The sequence below is a fragment of the Balaenoptera acutorostrata genome, chromosome 5 (assembly GCF_949987535.1).
Source record: "Balaenoptera acutorostrata chromosome 5, mBalAcu1.1, whole genome shotgun sequence".
NCBI classification, from domain to species: Eukaryota; Metazoa; Chordata; class Mammalia; order Artiodactyla; family Balaenopteridae; genus Balaenoptera; species Balaenoptera acutorostrata.
Window position 1 is genome coordinate 90167130 of NC_080068.1, and position 18705 is coordinate 90185834.

Sequence of the window (18705 nt, forward strand, 5' to 3'; positions counted from 1 at the left end):
AAGAAATCAGAAAGATCAGAGCAGAAATAAATGAAAAAAATATTTGTTTTTATTTTTGGCTTCCCATCATCTTATTTCCTTTCCTGTATTTAAGTAATTCTCCCCCTAATGAGTCTTGCTAGGAGGCTGAGCCTGCCTCTTACTTTGGAAGTTGCATCCCTTGCAGCCAAAGCCAAGAACATGCTCCAGTTTCAAGCAACCAGTTGTGCCTGCCCTAGAGTTTGAACAAGGAACCAGTGAGAGAAAGAAGCAGCAATTCCACCACTATCTGTAATAGTGTCCCTTCCAGACCAGCCTGTGGCTTGGCTTTGGCTGTTTTTCTTTCTGCCTCCATGCCTGGTTCCCCATCACTTCAAGTGATTCTTTCAATAAATCCTATTTCTCCTTAACTCAGCCAGATTTGGTTTCTGTTGCTTGCAACTCAGAACCTAGACTGATCCACCTTACAAAAATCTATCTTTGGGCATGGGTATTATTATCCCTATTATATAACCAAGAAAATGGAGGTTTTAAGATATCTAATGATCTTTTCAAGGTCATGCAGCTTGTAAGGAATAGTGCATCAGTGACTGAATTTTGGACAGTAGATTCTCTCTATGCCCTGATAAGAACTACATAGTGGTACCCAAAGCCTGTCTGAGCATTGCCATCATCTGATGAAAGCTACCCAAGGAGACAGTTGCCTAATGGCTCCTTCTCTGGAGTTGCAGTTTGCAAGGTTGAATTGTTAAGTAATTTGACTTATTTTAGGAGAACAAGTTCATACGCTGTGTCTTCTGAAAAAACATGACTATCCCAAGTAGAAGTGAACTTCTCATGTAATACTGTGTTTTTTGATATTGGTATTGTTATACTGGTCTTGCAAAGCCATCAGCCTGGGCCCTTGTACAGAGTTGAACCACAAGAGCTGCAGGAACCTTTATCTGAATTCCAGCTCTGATCACCCCACGACAAGTGAGGGGGCGGAGGGAGGTGAGAAGTTTCTTTCTTTATGCCCTAGCACACGAAAACTTGGAGCTCTGCAGCTCCTCCAAATGGAGGCTAGGCATCACAAGGCCGGGATTTGTCCCTGTTCTGACACAAGGAAGAAGCAATGAGGAAAAGTCATTGCAGAACATGAGACTGTCACTTCTGTGTTTATAAAATGCTCCTTATTTGTACAAGACACTTAGTGGGGCCACACTCAGAGGAGGCTGGAGGAATCCAATGCTTTTGTTTTTGTTTTTACATCTTTATTGGAATATAATTGCTTTACAATGTTGTGTTAATTTCTGCTGTACAACAAAGTGAATCAGCTGTATGTATACATATATCCCCATATCCCTTCCTTCTTGCTTCTCCCTCCCACCCTCCCTATCCCACCCCTCTAGGTGGTCACAAAGCATCGAGCTGATCTCTCTGTGCTATGCAGCAGCTTCCCACTAGCTATCTATTTTACATTTGCAATCCAGTGTTTTGAAGCTCATGTCTTCCTATCTTCCTTCATGGACATATACACACTACCAAATGTAAAATAGATAGCTAGTGGGAAGCAGCCACATAGCACAGGGAGATCAGCTCGGTGCTTTGTGACCGCCTGGGGGGGTGGGATGGGGAGGGTGGGAGGGAGGGAGATGCGGGAGGGAGGAGATATGGGAACGTGTGTATATGTGTAGCTGATTCACTTTGTTAACTAACACACCATTGTGAAGCAATTATACTTCAATAAAGATGTTTACAAATAAATAAATAGACTTGATGGGTAGAAAGTGGCTTGAGTGATACTCCAAGTAGTAACGATTGGGACTTCCTACCATCTGGCAGAAAAGCCTGCCTCAGAATGAAAATGGATACCGGTTCTTGTGTTTAAATACAAAGAACACTGCAAAGTATCCGGCAGGCTCTGACAGATCACTGCCAGAATTAAACAGGACTCACCAGTGGCTCCAGAGAGGCCCTTGACTTTCAAGTGGGAAAGACTGATTGACCCCACCCTACTCACAGGGGCCTGGACGTCCTGATCATCTTCCGATTATGGGCTTCGGATTCAGTCGGCGGGGGTTCAAACTCTGCCTCTGCATTTGCTACTCATAACTTTTGCCCAAGTACTTTGCTTTTCATGTGTCTCACTTTCCTCATCTATAAAATGGGAATTATAATAGGACCTACCACAAAGGATCATTATGAGGAACAAATGAAATCCTTCCTTTAAAAGTCCTCAATATAACTCAAAATGATGTCTGTCTACAAACATCCATATATCTTTTGGCTTCTAGGTAAACACGAGTTAAAATTTTGCGATTAGCCCCATGCTTCCAAACTCCCAAGCATCATGGGATGGCCAAGTTATTCCACTTCCCCAAACCTCATTTCCACGTGTATGAAAATAGCAAATGATAGATTACAATAAGCTTCACAGCCTTAAGGTAAGGATCAAATGCAAAAAAATATAGAAATTGTCAAATGACTAAGAATTGGCAGGGATGATTAAAAACCTTCCAAGACAGAAACTGGGCTTCTTGCTGTTTCTTGAGCATGTTGATCATATTCTAACCTCAGACCTTCACCCTCGCTGTGCTCTGTGTCTGGAACTCTCTTCCACCAGAGCTTTCCACGGTTGGCTCCAGCTCAAAGACCAAAGACCACTTCCCTAGAATGGTCTCCCCTGACCACTCTGTATTAGTTAGCCAACACACACACACACACACACACACACACACACACACACACACACACACACACACACACAAGCTAGTCCCTCGTCCTGCATTATTTTATGAAGCCCACTGATTATACATATGACATATTTATTCGTGGTCTATTTGTTCCCTGCCCTATCCCACCCCCACCCCGCTGGAATATAAACTCCCTGAAGGCAAGGATTTATTAAGCCCCATCTCCTCTTCAGCTAGAGGAGCAACTGGTGCATAACAGGTGCTCCATGAATCCTTATTTAATGCACTGAAGAATGAATTCAATCCTGTTGACTCTGGTGCGGTGCCAGTTAACACCACGGCTGAAATCCTCTACTTACTTCAGTCTCAAGGTATGAAAGTGGCTTGGTCAAGGTCACCCAAGGACAGTTATTTTCATGCTCTGCTCCCTGGCTCTGCTTCCCAGGCCAGACCTTGCACAATGCCTGACCTGCTCTCAGCCCTCAGGGCCTTCACCTCCAGCCTAGAGCAGAGTTCTCCCCATACTCCGGATTCCAAACACACAGTACCTCTTTCTATGTGGGCCTTGATGAGGAAAAGCTTGAGAAGCACTGCTCCAGGGAGCCCACGTGATTCCAGAGAGGTGCCCCAGGACCCCGTGGCGTGGCGTGGTGTAGCATGGGGTGGCATGGCAGGAACCCAGGGGCCTGACTCCCCGGGTCCTCCACTTCCTAATTCCAACACAGCATCTCTGCTTCTTCACTGCTTTGCACAGTGAACGTGTAGAAATTGTGATGTGCAAGAAATGACTCCACAGCAACTTAATTCAAGACCTGAGGGATCTATGCAGAGGCAGATTACATCCTTGGAGACGACACCCTTGCAGACCCTCTAGAAAAACAAACATCTGTGGCCCGGTGGGTGGGTGCCTCACTGCCTGCATTCCTCTAAATCACAAGTGATCCTGCCCCTTGAGTATGGCTCAAGGTCATACTTGAGTACTTATCACCTTAGAATGAATTTATTAGCCCATTTTCTAAGGAGGTGTCAGGAAGGCTCTATCCTAGGGAAGTGACAGGCGACAGAACTGTTGTGCTATGACATGAACAGAAAAGGCTCCAAAAGGGGAGGGGGGGCACCAGAGACCAATGACCTGTCCCAGTGTCACCCCAGCTCACACAGGTTATTACATAATGTTGCCCTATTGGCCTTACTCTCTCCCTACACAGACTAGTTGGCCTGAAGCCATTCATGAGCTGGCAGCTGACACTGCTTCCCACGCAATCCTTCTCCACGTATCCTGCCAGTGAAACAGATTTTCAATGGCCTCCGTCTGTGGGATATTGCTACCCATTCAGGGGTAAATTTCCGGTGCAGGGCGGCATAATGATTCCCATTAATGATGATATTATTCATGCAGCTAAAATCTGCATGCCCTCAGCTAAAACATTCCCCTGTAGAGGCTGCAACCCTTACTACTCAGAAATCCTTCATTACAGGTAGGTAATGTGTTTGCTAAGTACAGGAGTCTGATGCATGGTAATAGCCTCCCTCATTGTTCTTCTGACTCCTTTAAAACACCAGGGGATTTTTATATGCACGTTTAATCACGAAGCCCAGATTTCTGCTTGCAAGCATCCTGCTCTCAGGGCAGATGACGGGAAGCGGTGCTTTCAAGCTCTCTGTTAGGAGAGTCTCATTCATCACAAATATATTCTCCACACATGAAACATTGGAGAATATGTTTGCAGTAGAGACTGTACTCATCCTCAGTGCTATTGACATTTTGAGCCAAATAATTCGTCGTTAGGGGTGGAGTGCTACCCTGTACATCGTAGAATGTTCAGCAGCCTCGCTGGCCTCTACTAGATGCCAGTAACATCCCATCCCCAGTGACACAACCAAAAGTGTCTACAGACATTGTCAAACATCCCCTCAGGGGCCAAACTGGCCTCAGTGGAGAACCAGTAACATAAAATAAAATGAAAAGAGAGGAGAGATATCCCCTCTTGTTTTAAAGCCCAAAATGTGTAACCCAGTCTACACACAAAGAAACCCACATGGATAGCAAAAAAGCAGGTATTTTTGGTATCAGATAAAGCACTGTCTCTAAGCAGTGACAAGAGGAGGAAAATTAACTTAGGTTTTATTGGTTTTAAATTAAATAATTTAAGAATCCCTAGTTAGAAAGGGTCATAGAGATCATGCAGGACCACTCCCCCATGATATTAATACAAGGGAGAAAACTCAGAAATGGTAAGTAACTTCTGAATGGTCTCACAGTAATGATGGCAGACACTGGACGAGTTATCCAGGTCCCCAAACTCCAAGTTTTTAACTTATTATTTTTTACACTTATTCATCAAGCATCTATTTTGTATTTAATCCAATGTAAAGTGCAGAGCTCAGGTTTGGAGACAAAAGAAGAAGGGACATATTTCCCAATAATGACAATAGAGACCATTCATCAGGTACCTCTTATGTATCCATGGATGAGGCACTTTAGATCTATCCTGTCATTCAGTCCTCATAAAAAATTCTATGAGGTTGGTACTAGTTCCTCACTGGCAATATTGACAGGTACAGTTAGACACCAGGGCCCTATAACTCACATGACACTTACAAAGCCCAGCATTGTAACTGGGAATATGCCAAGAGTCCTCTAGGAGTGATGTATCTACGAGAGCAGAGAGAAGTCCACCTTCCTCACTGCTGGTAAAGAAACATCAGCCATCTGCCAGCTACACATGATGTGTGGCAAAAGAAGAGACAGTTGCAGCAGCACAGAGCTGGTAGATTTTTATGTTAAATAAAGGCAAATTATAAAAAATGCCCTTTTTGTTTGCTTCCTTTGAGCTAATTGTATAAGGTCACTGAGCTTCGGATTCCCTGTTTGTAAAATGAAGACTTTAAGAGGTCCAGCAGGCAGTTAGTATGGTAATAAAACATGATCATCTCTTGAGGTCACCACATGCAGCCCCTTGTAAGAGTGAATGTTCACTAAATGTTAGACTCCTTTCCTTTTCCTAATCTCTCTGTGCCTCAGTTTCCTCATCTATAAAATGGAGATAATAAAGGCAGCTACTTTGTAAAGTTGTGAGGGCTAAGAGGGTATATAAAATGTATAGGGGCTGGAGGTTAATAAATATCAGCTTTAGTTATTTTTGAAAATGTAAATTGTTCTGGAATAACTTTAATGGATAAATTGAAGGTGAGGACTCCCAGATGTACCATAGAGATGAAGTAGCATGCTTTCCTTCCAATACCCACACCGCTTCCAGCCAACTCTATAAATTAATAGGCAAGAAATCTGAGATCCTTAAAAGTGAAATCATTTTCCCAAGATTTCTCAGTAGGCTGGTTGTGCCTTTTTCTGGCGCCCAGACCCAGCCCTTTCTACCTCCTTCTTTTTAACCTCCCATGGGCTACCCTGAACCTAGCCAGAAGGAAGCTTCCCGTGGATGAAAAAAGTGATATCCGGGCCACAGACTGTCCATATCGAGGTCCCACTACAAACTTCATCGTGTTGTTATTGAACTTGAAGAGTCAAGATGTGACTAACAGCAGAGGAAAGTCTATACAAATGTTGCTGCAGCTCCCGCTGGCTCTGCTTCATTGGAGACTCTGCTGAATCACTCGGTTCTCAGTAATTATCACTGCTTCAGAAAGCCTTTCCCTGGCCATTCTGCCAAAAATAGCATATCTCCCACACCAATTTGTCTCCATCACAACAGGCTGAATGTTTGCGTCTTCTCAAAATGTATACGTGGAGACGTAACTCCCAATGGGATGGTATTTGGAGGTGGAGTTTGGGAGGTGATGAGGTCATGAAGGTGTAGCCTTCATGAATGGGACTAGTGCCCTCATAAAAGAGACCCCAGAGAATGCCCTTGCCCCTCCTACCATGTGAGGATACAGTGAGAAGTCAGCAATCTATGAAACAGGTAGCCAGCCTTCACCAGATGAGGAATGCCTGGCACCTTGATCTTAGGCTTCCTAACCTCTAGAGTTGTGAGCAATAAGTTTCTGTTGTCTACATTATTTATGAGCCACCAGTCTATAGTATTCGTTTATAGCAGCCTAAATGGACTAAGACTCTTGGCCAATTGCTTATGTTCTCAGAGGTTTAGGTTCTTCATCTGTGAAGCATCTGGTCAATAAGTGATATTTATCATTATAATTCTGAGCTTGCTTAGGTGTGCACTTCAAGAGGTCAAGCCAACACCAGTGCAGGCTTTGGAAATACCCCTTTGAAAGGTAAGAAAAAATGTCATGGAACAGGACTCCACAAATTGCTCTTTCACTGTGCTTGACAGTGTTAAAGCATCTTCCCCAAAGTGCCTTGGTCCCCAAGGACCCCTTACTTACCAGGAGAATCTGCTTCCTCCCTTGTGTGCTCTGCTCATCTTCCTACTCGCATCTGCACCAATTAGAAGGCAGCAGATTGCCAGAGACCCAGGAGAGCACCTAGAAGACAGAAACGCCATGCCAAGGACGGTGAGGCTTTGGAGCTCGTACAGGTAATGGGGTCGAAAATGAAGATGTAGTAGGGGAAGAGGAATTACAACTCTGCTGATTACGTGATGAGGTGAACGGAAATGAAAAATGTGGCATAAATTATTAAGGAAATCTTTGCAGCTCCAGGCAAAGATAACCAGTGAGGAAGCTGGATATCATTAAAGGTTATAGAACCATCAGGCAGCTGTAACATAGGGTCTCACTGTGACACAAAGGAGGGAATTTTACTCCCAGTGTTTTCTATATTTTAAAAGATGTTTTCGATTCCCTGCTTAGCTGGCTCTGCTCACTGAACAAATATAGGAAATGACTTCAGATTAACACAAAAACACAAGTTTATGCCTATAATCTGAATAATTGAGCTAAAATATTTCGATAAGCCATTTGGATTCTAGATAGTATATTCCAAATAACAATTCAGAGAGCCAACTTCAGAATGCTTTTCTAATCAGCTACACAGGGACCCTGGATAGAATTCTCAAGTTATCACTGCAGTGTCGAACAATCTGATGCAGAAAGGAGAGGCGATGAAGTAGATTCTGGTAAACAGAAACTACCGTGAAAATTTGCCCCATGTATAGGGGAACTTTCTGGGGAAGGTTTGAGTATATTTACCAACTCATATATTTTTCATTACTTTAAGTTGTGATAGTAGTTTCTCTCCCGATCACACGTGCACCACTGAATCGAAATCTCTCTGTCTGTCTGTCTGTTTCTCTCTGTCTTTCTCTCTTTCTGTCTCTCTCTCTCTCTGTGTCTCTCTTTTTCACCCAAGGACACTGGTAGTGGTAGTTTGCTGAAAGAAAGATTTTGTGGCTTAGAGGCTGGGTTAGCAAAGGTCATGCAAGATGCACCTGCAGAGGAAAGAAGAGAGCAGAGATACCTCGCAACCCCTGAGAGAGAGTGATTGCCTTAGCTCTCAAAGGCTTTGCCAGCTCCCCCATCTCAGTTCCTAGAAGCCTCACTGTGCTTCCTGTTCTGTCCGGGGATTACAGGAGAGGGAACCTGCTAATTAACACCCTTCTCATGAGACCCTCCCTCAAACTAGGAGGGTCTCAGGTCTCACAAAGGTAATTAGCTGGTTTATATGAGGCTAGAAGTCTCTTCATCACATTTCTGATAAGTGGCCATTTGGACTCTGCTTGAATACCTCTTGTGACGGCAAACTCATTATCTACTGATGTAGTTCATGCCATTTCTGGGCAGCTCTTCTTGGCCAGGTACATAGGGGGCAACTGGTGCAAATAAACATTTCCATCAATTAATCAATCAACTAATAACATTAAGTCAAGGCTGAGGATGCAGATAGAGCCAGAGCAAGAAAGGCTAATCACAGTCCTATTATATATCCTTCCCCCAAACCTTCTTTCCTACCAGGCTGCTAGCCCATGCACTAAACAATGGATCAGGAAGAATGGAGCTCTTTGGGTTTTATTTCTTTGTTGTGTTGCTTAATTGGGATCATATTTTTCATAGTGTTTTATAATTTGCCTTTATTTAACATAAAAATCTATCATACACATTTTTCTAAGTTACTAAATTTCTTCTTCAATGCAATCTTTAATGGCTATAGCATTCATGCACATACAGGTACCATATCTGTTTATACATACTTCTATTTATAGTATATATGTATGCTATTTACTTACATATCTGTTTATAGTACTGTTGATGGGCACTTACTTAGACTAATATTAATATTACATATGACAGATCAGGAGCTCTGGGACCACAGAGAAAGAGCCCAGAATTTAGACTTAAATTGTCAAGGAGAGTTTCCTGGAGGAAGTGATACTTGAATATTACTTTTCAGATTAGAAGGCACAATAGCGTACATTATCTGTTTAGTCTTCACAGTCGACCAAGGTGGCCTTACCATGTCCCTCCCCTGATGAAACTTTAGACAGATTTCTTCCTGACTGTAAGCCCTGACCTCCCTTCTCTTAAAGCATTTGCTTTAAAAAACTTATAAATTCTTTCTTTGCTCCTTTGAGATGTAAATCTTTTTAAAGGCTTCCTGACAGTTTTAGGGACCAAGAAGGTCTTTCTCAAGGACCTGGGAGTCATCCATTGGAAATGTAATCTTGGAGGAAGGGGATGGCCCTATCTCTCAGTTTCTCTGGGAGGGTAGGAGCCTAACTATGGCAGGCACCTTTCTCCAAGCTGTAAAACTACCTCCTGTCATGAAGACATGAGAAACTTTATTTTTCCTTTCAGTGAAACCAATTAGCAAACGAGGATGGCCTGGGATCCTCCTATCCCAGCTCTTAAAAGCTCTCTAGCCCTTGGCTTCAGCAGAGTTAAACTCAGACTGTGTTCTGGCCTCTCTTCCCTGTTGGAATAGTCTTCAGTAGAGTCTTCCTTGCCTGTTAAACAACTTTTGCTTTAACACCATGAAAGTCTTAAAAGGTGTCACATCCAAGTGTGCAGGTGAGGAAAACATGCCTGCAAGAGAGGTAACCCAGCTAGGAAATTTGTGAGCACCTAGAATGGATGTTGGTCAAGTTTTTGCTTGCTCTTTGAATTCCCACATGCTGTGCTGATACAAAGAAGTAGAGATTAACTGGAGTGGTTGAATTATACTAATGAGAGTACTGAGAGCTGGCTGGTTCCTCCGTGGCTTCTTCACCCACAAAATGAGAGCAATAATAGTACCAAGATTGTAGTACAGAGTTGTTTTGAAGGTGAAATGAGTTAGCACATGAAAAGTGGCAGTTCCTGGCACGTAGAGAGTGTTGTTCTTGTGAATATCGTTATCATTATTACCATGGAAAAGCACTGATTTTAGATTCAGAATAGACTGGGATCGAATGCCAGCTGCATCACTTACTGGGTGGGTGAATTAGGCAATTAACTTGTGTCCTTATAGATTGTTCAAAGGTTTAGATTAAGTAGTACATGCAAAGCAGATCATTTACATTGGTCCTGTGGTGGACAGAATTCTAAAATGACCTTTAAAGTTTCTGGTACCAAGTTATTCACTTAAACACTAATCTATAACCTATAACCTATAATCTATAATGCTTTATAGGTGCTCTTTATAATGGAATTTTGCAAATGTAATTAAAGTCCCAAATCAGTTAACCTTAAAATACAAAGGTAACTGGATAAGCATAATCTAATCACACACCATTTAAAAGCAAAAATTTTCTCTGCTGGTCGAAGAAGAGAAAGTCAGAGAGAATCCGAAAGCGAGGAGGATTCAATATGCAGTTGATGTCTGAAGATGAAGGGGGACACACGGACCTGAGAGCAGCCTCCTGGAACTGAGGGTGACCCCAGACCACAGCCAGCAAGAAACCATTCCTACATTCCAAGGAACCTACACCCCAAAGGACCGAATTCTCCCAGCAACCCAAATAAGCATTAAAGTAGACTCTTCCCCACATCCCACAGATGAGAGCATAGCTTGGCCTATATCTTGATTTCAGCCTATAAGACTGTAAGAAGGCAGCCAAACTCCCCTCCACCACCACCCTCCCCTGCCACCGCCAACTTCTGACCTACAGAACCGTGAGATAATAAACGAGGGTCGTGTTAAACCATTACATTTGTGGTCATATACTATGCATCAATAAAAAACTAACACAGTCCATTAGTTACATAGGAAGTTTCTTTTTTTACCCCAAACCTCTTTTAACCACTGTCAAACCCAATTCAAAGGTGGATCCAGGGGCAGCTATGTAACACACTTTTTCCTGGGTGCCAATATCCCTTGACCCGAGGTCAAAGTACTACATTATCCCCCAAAGGACACCCTGGCCGCACGGGCGGATGCCCTGGTTAAAAGTATAGGGCAGCCTCAAGAGTCCCTTTGAAATTATACTTGCTTTTCAAGTCTCAGCACCAGGGCGCTAAAGAGATCAGACTGTTTTCAAAATTGAGAATCACAGGCAAGTCCATTTGTCCCTTTTTATTGACATTTCTGACCTTGCTGGAAAACATGTTATGTTTTGCTATAAAAATTATCAGAGAGTACAGCTTGCTGAGTGATATTTTATATTAAAGGACAGATCACTCAAGGCCACTCTCCTTGAAGGAGTCCTACTGCCACTAAAAATCTCTAGGATCTTGGTGAGACATTTTTCCCCCTAATGTCAAGTCCACCTTTTTAACTGGGCCTCAGTGTTAGCAAGTAATTCAGTAGATGGAACCATAGTGTGACATTTTCTTGATTGAATCTCTCCAGCAAGCTTAGGTGCAGTTTTAAATCTAAAAGTAAAGTCTTAGGCCTTACAAGAAAAAAGAAAATTATCTATTTTCTAAAAGTTCTTGGTGGATATTGAGGATACCTGTGAACATCGGTTTTGTTTAGATGTTAATTCTTTTGACAAGTCTCAAAACAAAATTAAAACCAAAAATCAAATTGGGATCAAATAAATATAAATCCTCTGGGCTGTACATTATCCTGTTCAGATTTCTTGTGCTAAGATAAAAAAATGTTTCCGTTTAGGATAACTGTGCTATATATCCTTTATCTACTCTACTCTACAATGGCAGGAGGTCCATGTTGGCCAGTATTCATTCAGAATTCAATCAAGCATTTACTCATATATGTTAGGAACAGTGACAGGTGCTGGAGATACAAGTTTGAAGGAGACATAGTCCATATATTGAAACAGGGAAGGCAGATATTAAACTTTGTAAGGAACTCAAGCTGCCCTTTCATCCTTTCCTATGGAAGGATCAAAATAAAAAGCTGTATTGTGTTTTATTAATAAGACAATTGGACAACCGGGGGTCAACTCTTCCTTGCCTACCTACTAGCTGTGTAACCTTGGACAGGTCATTTAAGTTCTGCAAACCCCACTAAGGTAGGTTTTTAACCCCTTCATTGGGTGGCCTCAGTAACCGGTTGCTCTGCACTGGGACCACTGTGCCAGGAGGTGTGCAGAAGGCACCCTGCTAAGCCCTTGAAGCAAGAGCTGCTCTCCCTGGGTGGAGTGTGGGGGGATGGCGAGGTGACCCGACCACAGGGCACAGACAAGGCACATAGCACAACACACAGGCTTGGAGAAAGGAAGGCTCTCTGCTAAAATTCTAGTCACTGGGAAATTACTCTTCTAAACACCTGCAGGTCATCCTGGATCTGCTCTCTCTCTCTCTCTAGATCCTTTTGTTTCATCAACGACCAAGTACTAAAGATTCTGCCTTCTAAACAAATGGCCTCTCCTCTCTACCTGACTTGGGTTGGACTCTGCAGTGGCATCCTTCCTTATCTTGCTGCTTTCAGTCTCTGCCATCAGCCCCTTAGCTCCTTAACATGGTTTACAAAGCCCTTCATTGTCTGTCTCTCGCCTAACTCTCCAGTCTCATTTTCCACAGTGAAGTCTTGCACTTTTTCCTCCAGCACACATGCTGGCCCTTGGTCTAGAATGCTCTCCCCAAACTCCTGCTCATCCTTTGAGAAGAGATAAAGACATTACCTCCACATACGGTGACTAACTTGTCCAGATCTGTGTGGGAATTGCTAGGGTTTACACTGAAAGTCCCACATCCCAGGAAATTCCCCTCAGTCCCCACCTTCTCTAAGCCTTCCTTGCCCCTCGCTGGTCAAGTCAGTACCCCTCCTCTGTGCTCCCAGAGTGCAGGTGTTCTGTCATTACCACACTGTAGTATAATTATATATGTATTTATCTCGACCCACTCTTTGGCTCTGAGCTCCTTAAGGACAGGGATTACATTCATTTATTTTCTTCTTGGAACACCACAGGCACTCAGTAGAAAGGAAGGGAAGGAAAGAAGGAGAGAAATAGGATAGAACAAAAAAAGGAACAAAAGACCAAAGGTATGTTATAGTAAAATACGTTGTTGAACTCCAGCAGACAAAGACATCATGGGCTTCTCAGTCACCACGATATGGAATATCTGTTGATTTAGTTTTTCTTCATGAGTGAACTTCTTTCTATAACAACACATGGAAGTAGAGAGCAATGTACTACTCAACAGTATATCTTTTCCAGGAATATATTGATTGTGTACTATGGATAAATGCTAAAAAGCTGCTGTAACAAATAAGCAGCAACATTTCAATAGTGGGACATAATAGAAGTTGATTTCTCACTTAGATAGAGTTGAGTTTAGATACAATGGAGTATTACTCAGCCATAAAATGGAATGAAATTGGGTCATTTGTAGAGAAGTGGATGGACCTAGAGACTGTCATTCAGAGAGAAGTAAGTCAGAAAGAGAAAAACAAATATCGTATATTAATGCATATATGTGGAATCTGAAAAAAAATTGGTATAGACTATCTTATTTACAAAGCAGAAATAGAGACACAGACGTAGAGAACAAAAGTATGGATACCAAGGGAGAAGAGAGGGGGTGAGATGAATTGGGAGATTGGGGTTCACAAATATAAACTATTGATACTATGTATAAAATAGATAACTAATGAGAACCTACTGTATAGCACAGGGAACTCTACTCAATTCTCTGTGGTGATCTAAATGGGAAGGAAATCCAAAAAAGAAGGGATATATGTATATATAGCTGATTCACTTTGCCATACAGTAGAAACTAACACAACATTGTACAGCAACTATACTCCAATAAAAATTAAAAATAAATAAATAAATAAAGTTTATCCCATAAGCATCACTTAAAAAAAAAAATAGAGAGCAAGTGTTCATCATTGTCAGGCTGCTCTCCTCCATGTGGTCACTCAGGGTCTCAGGCTCTTTCGGGCTAGTATCTCTGCCATTCCCTTGAGTTTAGAGTCCTTTAAGCCTAGACAGTGCACAGGAAAAGAGCCTGGAAGATAGATTATGGGAGGCTATATAGGCCAGTCTTGGTGAGCTTTCTGCACATTACTTCCCTCTCATCCCATTGGCTAGAACTTGGTCCATGGCCACACCTACCTGCATGGAAGCTGGGAGATGCAGCATAGCTGTGTGCCAGAGAAGAAGCAAAATCAGGTTTGATGAGTGACTAGTCACCTTCTGCCACTCCACGGAAACAAAATTTTCTCCTACTAGATGAGCAAGCTTGGGCAACTTAGTCTCTCTCAGACCCAGTTTTCTTACCAGTAAAATCAGGATAATAATGGTGCTTAACTCACAGGAAGGTTGTGAGATGAGGCTCAGATGAGATAATGCATGTAAAATGATAAGCTCAAAGGCTGGGATATTCTATGTGCATTAGTTATGATTATGACTATTACCTATTACTGTTATTACTGGTGTTAAAACTACCCACTTTTATGCCAAGGGCATTCTAAGCAAGAAGTTATCATTAACAAATTTTTTTCTGGATCCCTTGGGTCTCTGAAAAGCCACAGCTGCCTTCATAGTCTGTCATCCCCATCGTTAATTCCACCCTCAGTTTCTCTAGCTGCCTTTTAAATACTAAGCCACTAGGAGGAGAGAAACAAAGACTTCAGTTCTTTGACCACATATATATTAAATATCAAGTTTTACAAAAGACAGTATTATCCATCATCAGACAATGATAAACTATAATGAAATATAATTTCACTTGTACTCAACCACACATTTTATGAGAGTACCATAAAGCTTTACCATTGGCCTCAAAAAGCAATAGTAAACCCCTATGATTCCTTATGTTCTACTTTCCTGGGTGCCTTCAACAAAGACAACTATTGATTTTGAGTTGTCTGAAGTACACTCTATAAAAAAATTATCCTCAGTCCATGGCTTTCTTTTTACCAGACTCAAATAATGGGGAAAAATACGGGGGTACCACAGAAATACACATCCAAGACAGTTGTATGGAATCTTGTGGTTAATGGCAGCCTCCATTTTAATTGTGCTCAAACCTGAATCCAGAAGCCAAAATCCTAGCAGTGCAGATCTGTCTCGAATAGAAACCCACATTCTTTCTAAAACCAAACTGAGTCAAAACAGAGACAATAGAGATGTATTACTTCAACTGCACAGAGGACTCCAATCTTCATAGGTTTTTTAATGATCCATTATTGTATTTGATCCTCGCGACACCCCTGTGATAGAGATAATAAGCCCCATTTTACAGATAAGTTTTAAAAAATAAATAAATAAGGCTCTGAATTAAAAGAGGTTGCCCAAGGTCATAAAGTTGTAGCCTACTTGTGACAAGAGCCCAATTCTTCTGTTCTGATTCCTGGAGCATCGCTCATTCCTAATTGCTGACTTCTCATCATGCACTATCAAAAACCAGGATGCACCCAAGTAGAAGAGAATATATCAAAGGAGCCAACTTAGAAGTATGTGGGCTGGGGGAGAGACAAAGAAGTGAGGGGCTGTGAAAAATGTATCACAACCTCAACACAGTCCGAAGTCAATGACCCCGAATGAAGCTGGGAGAGATGAAATCCTTAAAAAGTCAGGAGGATTTAATTCTGAAATGGATGCAGGGATGAGATGCTAGTTCCAGGGGGTGGTCCCCTTAGAACCAAGGCGACACAACACCCCAACCAGATCATACTCCAGTGGCGCAAAGGAATATGGGCAGCCATGGAGCCTCCTGCATCCTTAGAGGAGAAAGATGCCCTTAAGTCTTCTGAAATCCCTGGCCTTCCACCTTCACACAACAGAATGACTACGGTGAACCACCAAGCTGCCTGAGGTGACAATGGCCAGAGGACACGATGGAGTGTATGAAAGGAAGCATTTCAAACAGTGCGGGTTTATTTCCTTCCTTGCTTATTTCCCCAAAATGCCTGCAGAAAAGAAAGATAATCAGCATCTGAGCAGCTGTGGACAGTTCACAAGGAGATGCTTAGTTCTTCCTAACCGACAGGAATTTATTTTCAGATTTTAATTTAAAACGCAGAGCTAACCCCAAACCCATCATTACAGTTGCTTACTAATCCTGTCTACCTTGTGTATTTCCTTTGTCACTGCGTGAATTTTTGTTTTGTTTTGTTTCGTTATGCCGTGTTTTTTCCCCTTCTCTGATTGCTCTGCTCAAGCTTGCTGTAAGGTATGCAGGTGGGTGCGGTGGGTACAGGTGGAGACATTTGCACTGCCTCTGTCTCACCTATAGCACTGTCACCTACAAGCAGAGATCTACTACAGAGGCAGTAAAACCACCTGCGGGAGGCACGGAGGCTCCAGGGCGTCCTGGAATCATTCGGAAACAAGGTTGCCTTGTGCACACCCATAATTGCAAAACCTCATCTGTAGCCTCGATGCCCCCACCAACCTCCACTGCCTCCTCTTCTACCCCAAATCCTCCCCTGAAAATATAAGTTCCTCCCAAGCACACGTTACCCAAAGGGTAAATGCAGTCGTCTTACAGAAGCGTTTATGCTTGAAGACAGTAATAAGAAATGACTAGAAGAAACCGGTGGTAAGTCAAAAGCTAGTAGCAGCTGATAGCTTTTGTACAACCTGACTCAAGCAATTGGTAAGGGTGATTTCAACCCCCTCATGGGAGACACCCAGCTGGTTAATGGTCTGCCCCAATCTGCATCACATCTTTCTGACGAGCCTCCTCCCAAGTCACCTAAACGACAAGGCAAGTGAGGACACTTTTGCCATCAGCTGTTTGCTGCACTGCTGTCTTGTCTTACGTGAACTTCATCATTTGGAGCCTGACGTTAGGAAAAAAGGATAAAAGGTTGTTTTCACATTTTATCTAGGCTGTTATTGGAGTTTGAAAGGCTTCTGTTCTACACCAAAGCCCTCAGTGGCTTGGCAAATATGACAAGTGTGATTAGGCTGGAACCTTATTCTAACAGTCATCCTCGAGGTAGTGCTGAATTTCATGTAAGGACAATCAGGACAATCATTAGAGCCTTTCCTCCATCACCAGGTCCTTGAAGAGGGCTGAGTGGGACTCTAATATGCATTCCCGGCAACACCCTACTCAGAGATCTTCCGGGCACAGTGAATGTTTTTCCAACTGAATTGAATGCAAAGGAGTTTATATTGAAATAGCCAAAGGATCCCTTTCCTCTCAAAAAGGTCTCCTGGGGGGTGATTTTCATTATCTCCTTGGCCTTGGAAAAAATCTGTGTTGGACCAAGTCTTATACATCTCTGCAGCTACCAGGATACAGTGATATACAGATAACGTATACATACGTCATGTACCTCATATACGTACGTGCGTGTACACACACATGTGTAAAAGCTCTGACTACAGCTTCAGGGTTTCAGGTTAGGCATTTAGGTAACATTTATTTCCTGGCTGGAAAGGTAATTTAAGCCCTAGATTCTAGAGATGTGTGTAACCTTCCTTCTGTTAAGTTTTTTTAGCCACAAAACTACATATGTCTTAATAAGAGCCCAATCAGCATAATTGATGAAGCTCCAGTTTTCCTCAACCCCCAAAACTTTAGTTTTTTACCACACTGGAAGGGTCAGGGTTGCTGCCACCGTCTGAAAGGATTCAAGTGCCCTGGAGCAAGCTTTCGCCGAAACCCTGCACTGCATTGGAGTGCTTCTCCCAAACGTCTGGGGGCTCCACAAGTCGAGAGGAAAATGTGTACCTCAAATTCCGTGGAGAGAAGAGTGTTGATCCCTCCTCTGCTCTGTCTGGACAGTGGCAGGGATGCTGCCTGACTTCTCTCTAAAGTTGCCAAGATTTCCTCCATTTCTCTTTTGATTGGAAACAAATCACGAAGAGAGAAAAATTCGCTTGTGCCCTGCCATCCTTTCTGTTGCTGAATTGCTAGCTTTGTTCTTGCCTCTCTGTATTCGTCAAAGGTTCCTCCAGAGGCCCAGACAGATACCTGGCTCTAACTAGCTTCTTTGAAAGAGCAGGCCACGGAGGCCAGTGGAGGGTGCTGGTGTCATTGATTCAGGTAAAGCACGAAGGCAGGGAAAGAGCCTGGGTTAAGGAGACCGAGGGGCTCACTGCATCCCTCACTCCCTCTCCCAGATCAGCTTCTTTCTGCGTATCACCTGTGTTTTCTCTTAACTTCGGTAAGAAAGTTTGGTGACTTTACTCCTGGAAGCTGTTATCTCATACATCACAATGGAGATTAAGGCTTCAGTTTGAAAATCTAGGGAAGGACTCTGACCTCCTGGCTGGGGTTGTTGTGCGGTTAGGGTTCCAAAACAATACTACGTTCATTATCTCATTTGAAGCCTACAAGAAACCTATTTACAAATATTATCACCTTGTTTCAAAGATGAGGAAACGAAGACTAAATAGGCTTAAGTGGCTTTCGCAGTGTCTCAGAATTCAAGAGTGAGAGCAGAGAAGCCCCTGTAGTAGAAGGTAGAAATAGAAGGTAATAATAAATATGCTGTAATAGTTAAAATCAATGTATTGTTTTACAATGATTGTTTTACAATCAATAAAAATCAATGTATTTGTTTCTATTGTTTGGTGCTAAGCACCTTTCATGCGTTACCTCATTTATCCTTCCATGAACTGAACGGTGAAGGTTCTGTTCTTATCATCATTCTACAGAAGAGAAAACCAAGCGGTGAGGAGGTTTAATAGCTTGCCCAAGGGCACGTGGTAAGGGAAAAAGACTCAGCCACGTGTGCACTCTGAGCCACTAATCTACAATGTGGTCCCTCTGCCCAAAGATCTGTTAATCTATTAGCATGAAAAAATCCACTTTGTGAAACAATAATGACAGACACTATAAAATT

General features: G+C 42.6%; 1 long non-coding RNA gene across 1 annotated transcript in view; it reads right to left on the minus strand.

Moving 5' to 3' along the window:
- LOC103009836 (uncharacterized) overlaps positions 1-18705 on the minus strand; it is a 156642-nt gene that overhangs the window by 21448 nt on the left and 116489 nt on the right. The window contains exon 3 of the long non-coding RNA XR_449834.1: positions 7002-7100. This is a non-coding gene — a long non-coding RNA (uncharacterized LOC103009836). The remainder of the gene's footprint in view (positions 1-7001; positions 7101-18705) is intronic.